Source organism: Cynocephalus volans, chromosome X (genome assembly GCF_027409185.1).
Source record: "Cynocephalus volans isolate mCynVol1 chromosome X, mCynVol1.pri, whole genome shotgun sequence".
NCBI classification, from domain to species: domain Eukaryota; kingdom Metazoa; phylum Chordata; class Mammalia; order Dermoptera; family Cynocephalidae; genus Cynocephalus; species Cynocephalus volans.
Window position 1 is genome coordinate 102055768 of NC_084478.1, and position 6660 is coordinate 102062427.

Consider the following 6660-nt stretch of genomic DNA (forward strand, 5'->3'; position numbering starts at 1 on the left):
TCTGACTTCTGTTATTTGGGTCTTCTCTCTTATTTATTTATTTTTTTTTGTTGTCCTAGCTAATTGTTTTTCTATTTTGTTTATCTTCTTGAAAAACCAACATTCTGTTTCATTGTTCTTTTCTGTCATTTTGGGGGTCTCTATTTCATTTAGTTCTGCTCTGATCTTAATTATTTCTTTCCATCTACTACCTTTAGGATTAGAGTGTTGTTCTTTTTCTAGTTCTTTGAGGTGTAGCATTAGGGTATTCAATTAAATTCTTTCCATTCTTTTAATGTAAGCATTTATTGCAGTAAATTTCCCTCTTAGTATTGCTTTTGCAGTATCCCACAGGTTTTGGTTTGATTTGTCTTTATTTTCATTAGGTTCAAGAAATTATTTGATTTCCTCTTTAATTTCTTCTTGGACTCATAGGTCATTCAGGAGCCTATTGCTTAGTTTCCATGTATTTATATAGTGTCCAGAGTTTTACTTGCTATTAATTTTTAGTTTTAGTCCATTGTGGTCTGAAAAGATACTTGGAATGATTTCAATTTTTGTAAATTTGCTGAGACTAGATTTGTGACCTAATATGTGGTCTATCCTGGAGAATGTTCCATGTGCTGATGAAAAGAAAGTATATTCTTTAGCTGTTGGGTGAAATTTTCTGTATATATCTGCCAAGTACATTTGGTTGAAGGTGTATTTTAAATCCTGTGTCTCTTTGTTGATTCGTTGCCTGGAAGATCTGTCCCATACTGAGAGATTGGAGTGCAGATGACCCACTATTAATATATTAGGGCCTATTTCTTTCTTTAGGTCTGAGTGTTTGCTTTATATATCTGGATGCTCCAGTATTGGGTGCATACATATTTATGATTGTTACATCTTCTAGCTGAATAGATCCTTTCGTTATTACGTAGTGACCTTTTTTGTCTCTTTTTATGTTTTTTGGTTTAAAGTCTATTTTATCCAATATAAAAATAGCCACTCCTGCTCATTTTTGGTTTCCATTTGCATGGTATATCTTTTTCCATCCCTTCACTCTTAGTCTGTGTGTGTCTTTACAGGTGAGGTGGGTTTCTTGAAGACAGCATATACTTGGGTCCATCTTTTTAATCAAATCAGTCTGTGTCTTTTGAATGGGGGGTTTAATCCATTCACATTTAGGGTAGTTACTGACAGGTATTGTTTAATTCCTGTCATTTAATTGGTCTTTGTTTAGATGATTTAAATATATTTGGATCACTACTTCCCCATTTATTTCTCTTCTTCAGTGTTAGCTGGAAATTTGAGGTGGCATGATTTAGCTTCTTTCTCTTTCTTGCTGGCATTTTTGTTTTAACAGCGGGTTTTGCTCTTTCTTATGTATTTGTGAGAGTGATAAACATTATTCAGATTCCAGATGAAGGTCTCCCTCGAGAATTTCTTGCAGGGCTGGTTGTGTGGAGGTGAACACCCACAATTTTTATTTGTGTTGGAACTACACTATTTCTCATTTCTTAAGGAGAGCCTTGCTGGATAAAGAATTCTTGGGTGGCAATTTTTTTTTCTTTTAATATTTTGAATATTCATTCCATTTTCTTCTGGACTGTAGGGTTTCCATTGAGAAGTCTGCCGTCAGTCTTATGGGGGTTCCCTTAAAGGTGACTTAATGCTTTTGTCCTGCTGCTTTTAGAATTCTCTCTTTGTCTTTGAGCTTTGTAAATTTGACTATAATGTGTCTTGGAGAGTATCTTTTCAGATTGAATCTGTTTGGGGAACTTTGAGCTTCCTGGATCTGGAGATCTGCATCTCTCCCTAAACCTGGGAAGTTTTCTGTTATTATTTACTTGAATAAGTTTTCAATACCTTTTCCTTTCTCCTCCCCTTCTGGAATACCCACAATTTGTATGTTAGAATGCTTGAGGTTGTCTGCTATCTCTCTTAGATTTTCCTCATTATTTTTAATTATTTTTTCCTTTTATTTTCTTTGACTGCCTGGGTTGTTTCAAAAAGACCATCTTCGAGATCTGAAATTCTTTCTTCTGCTTGCTCTAGCCTGCTGCTCAAGCTCTCTGTTGTGTTTTTTATTTTGCCGAGTGAATCCTTCATTTCTAGGAGATCTGCTACACTCTTTTTTAAGGTATTAATCTCTTCATAAATTTCCTTCTTCATATTCTGGATATTTTTTCTTGTTTTATTGTGCTCTCTAATTGAGTATTCTTTTATCTCTTTGAGTTTTCTTAAGATCATTGCTCAGAATTCTTTTTCAGACATTTCAAGGATTCTTTGCTCTATGGTGTCTGGTCCTTGAGCATTACTGTATTCCTTCAGTGGTGTCATATCTTCTTGTTTGTTTGTAGTTCTACTATTTTTCATTGATGTTTGGTCATCTGGTAGAGGACTTGCTTCTGTTACTCTGGGGTTGGCTATGAGGATAAGTATTTCCTCCTCTATTTGCAGGCTCTACTGGTGACTCTTCCTATAGTTGAGTGAGCAGCAGGTTGCCTATAGAATGGCCTTGGCTGCTACTGTGGTGGTGAACTGTCCTTGCAGTGACAGTAGGTGTGGGAGTGGCTATATTACACCACCTTGGCTCTTGCTCAGGAATCTGTGGCTGTAGACTGAGCCCCCAGTGCCACATGGGTCTTGGCTCACCACTGTATCAGCTGGGCCTATGGGTGTTTCTCTCTGGGGCCTAAGACTGAGCCCTGGTGCCACACAGGTCTTGGTTCATCTTGGTGGGTGCTGAGGCTATGGGAACTTCCCTCTGGGGCCTAAGACAAAGCCCTGGTGCCACATGGGTCTTGGCTCACCTGGGTGGCTGCTGCAGCTGTGGGTGCTTCCCTCCAGGGTCTAAGACTGAGCCACTGTGCCGGGTGGGTCCCAGCTCACTTCAGTGGCCGAGGCTGGTAATTTCTTAAATGTTTTGTACACATCTACATTATAATTCTGCTATTCTACTTTTAGGTATTTATCCAAAAGAAAGGACAGCATATGTCCATAACCAAAAACTGGAAGCAACCCAAATGTGCATCACCAGGTGAGTGGGTAAACCAATTGTTTTACATCCATACAATGGTATACAACTCAACAATACAAAGGAACAAACTATTGATATACACAACACAGATGCATCTCAAAATAAGTGTACTGAGTGAAAGTATCCAGACCAAAAAAAAAAAAAAAAAAAGAGGACATATTGAATTCTTCTATTTACATAAAATTCTAGAAATTGTAAACTAATCTATGGTGACAGAAAGCAGGCCAGTCATCACCTGGGGGTGGGAGGTGGAGGAGCAGGAAGGAGGAATTATAATGGGGTACCTGGAAACTTTTGTGGGTGATGGATATATTCACTATCTTGACTGTGGAGATGATTTCACAAGTGTATACACATTTCAAAATTTGTCAAGGTGTACATTTTATACCTTAAAAAAGCAAAACAAAACACACAAAAAGTGCAAACAGGCATTTTTTCTTTTAACTTGGTGTGAGAAAAGATGCCATAAGTTTCAGATGCCATAAAATAAAATGCTATATAATTAACTAATAAAAATAAAAAATTTGTTTAAATGGAAAATACCATTAAAGTGTCAAATGACAAACTGAAAAATATTTGTGGGTTAAAATAAATTATTCTTAAGAAGCAAAGAACTCTTGTAAATCAAAAACAATAATATGAATAATCTAGTAGAGAAAAATGTGGTGAAGGGAATGTTCAGGCAGTTACAGAAAAATAAATATCAATAGGCAGTAAATATTTGATATTTGCTCAGGATCAATTATTAATAAGTAAAATTAAAATCAGTGATGGTCTACCATTTAATCTTTCTTTAAAAAGCTTAATAATGCCTATTTTTGGTGAAGATGCAATTGGTTCAACCTTCTTAGAGGGTAATTTGTCAATATATCTTAATTTAAATTCACATTTTTCTATCACTTCCAACATTGCAAAATTTCTGTGTAGATATACTCACAAATGTACATCAGTATACATGTACAAGGATTGTTCCATTATTTGTTATAGTGAGGGAATATACCCAGAGGAATGGAAATCATCAAGTCGAAGGTATACCTGTTCCCCAATGTTCATTGCAGCACTCTTTACAATAGCCAAGAGTTGGAACCAGCCCAAATGTCCATCATCAGATGAGTGGATATGGAAAATGTGGTATATCTACACAATGGAATACTACTCAGCTATAAAAACGAATGAAATACTGCCATTTGCAACAACATGGATGGACCTTGAGAGAATTATGTTAAGTGAAACGAGTCAGGCACAGAAAGAGAAATACCATATGTTCTCACTTATTGGTGGGAGCTAAAAATAAATAAATAAATTCACACACACACACACACACACACACACACACACACACACACACACACACCAAAAAAAAAAAAAAAAAAAAGGGAGGGGGGAAAGAAGATATAACAACTACAATTCCTTGAAGTTGATACGACAAGCAAACAGAAAGGACATTGTTGGGTGGGAGGGAGGAGTGGGAGGAGGGAGGGAGGTTTCGGTGATGGGCCACAATAATCAACCACATTGTATATTGACAAAATAAAAATTTTAAATAAAATAAAATAAAATAAAAAAGATGTAAATAACATCTGAAAATGGGTGATTGATTATGTAAAGTATAATATACCCCAAAATTGAATTCTAATAGCCTCTGAAAAGGATTAAAATGATCCATATTCACTGATACAGAAATATTTCCACAACACATTATGTGAAAAAAAATCAGTTTATATAATAATCTGGATGGGTCAATGTATTTGTACTGTATATTTATATATGAACATACACACACACACACACATATACACACACAGAGTTTATTTATCTATTATTTATATTCTATATTTGCATGTGCATATATGTGTATATATATTTGTATATGTAATAGACATATATTAACTAGCACAATACACACACACTTTGTTTGCAGTATATTTCCCCATGGCGTGAGACAGAGAGCAGTGTACAACTTTTATTTTTTACTTTATGCTCTGTGTATTGCTTTCATTTTCTGCCCATGAGCATTATAATTTTTATTACAAAACTTGTTAATAAAATATTGTCAGATTTATTTTAATTAAGTTTTATATTATGTCTGTTATTTAAACGTAATAGCAAAAATACAGAACTTTCTATCATGTGCAACAGCCATCAGTTTTAATGTACACTTATGCCCTTATTTTGGCATTCAGAGGACTATATCATTCTATTTATTGTTTGTTTTATTTGGCTTTATGTGGTATCAATTTCCTCATGGTCTTACATTTCTTAGGTCTGTATTTAAGTAAATAATAGATTTAATATTATCAGTCATAAACCAACGTGCCATTGATTCTGAAAAAGGTACATCTGGAGGGCTTTTCTGTTATAATCAACTACATGTTGATGCCAAATTAGGTTTCGAACAAATCAATAAAAACAAAAAATATTAAATGTATTGTGTATTCTACCCATACTGCTGCAAGAAAATTTTAAAAATTATGAGTGACACCTAAGTTACATTACAATGATCCATATTCTACTGGCTAAACGTCTCTGAAAGAACTAGAATTCGGCCACAGAGTCACTAAATTATCATTGAAACTGTCTTGGTGAAACAATGTAATCATGGTCAGGTGGAATGTGTCATTTGGATGATATACAGGTATAAGATAGAGTATATTAATAGACATGAATCAAACTAGCTTCTACCTAGCTGAAGAACCAGCCAGAAGAATTTGAAAATGCGGGGGGGGAAATGGGGTCATTATCCAGAAAATACTAGAATGATACTTAGCTAACTCAGTTCTCTATTGCAACTATTTGTTTAATAGACAGTCTGCATGAAAAATGTCATAATGTCATCAGAGGCACACATCTTTTTATGGATCATGGAAAAGGAAAAAGGAACAGAAGCCTCTGTTACAGCATGGATAGATACAATCTTTAGAGTAAGAGCAAGAAAAGAATAAATACACAGTTTTGATAGAACTAAAGATGCTTTTCTATTTTCCTTCATAATGAGTCAAATGTTGAAAATTACATGAACCAAAGCAGATGCTCCAGGGAAAAGAAAATAAATTTGTGGATTACATATAGAGCCACCAAAATTCAGGTCTTAAATCTTAATCACTACTTAGACCTTAATTATTGACCTTAACTCTAGGGTTTGGAGGTACTGCAAACTTTTAGGTTCATCTCTGTTTACACTTTGTTTTTCCATTAGCCGGGCAAAATCTGTGATGTTATTTACTTTAAAAATGCAATGTCATTGTGTGAATATATGTTAGTTTTAAAAGTGTAAATTGTGAGTAATATTTTAATGATCTCCACATGGTAGCAAAATGTATTTGAGCACTTAAATATTAATGCACTATACTTTCTGCAATAATAGATTCTCGAGTCTTCAGATAATACACATATAGCTATATTGAAGTTCTACATTTCCTTTTATTTTAATTTGATTTTTTTAAATAATAGCAAACTCAATAAAGGTGGCTAAATTTTCATTATGTGATTCCTTTTTAGTAACCAATGTTTCTCCAACAACTACAGATAGAACTAACATATGGCCCAGCAATTCCACTACTGGGTATATACCCAACAGAATGGAAAGCATCATGTCAAAGGGATACCTGCACTTCCATGTTTATTACAGCTCTATTTATGATAGCCAAGAGTTGAAA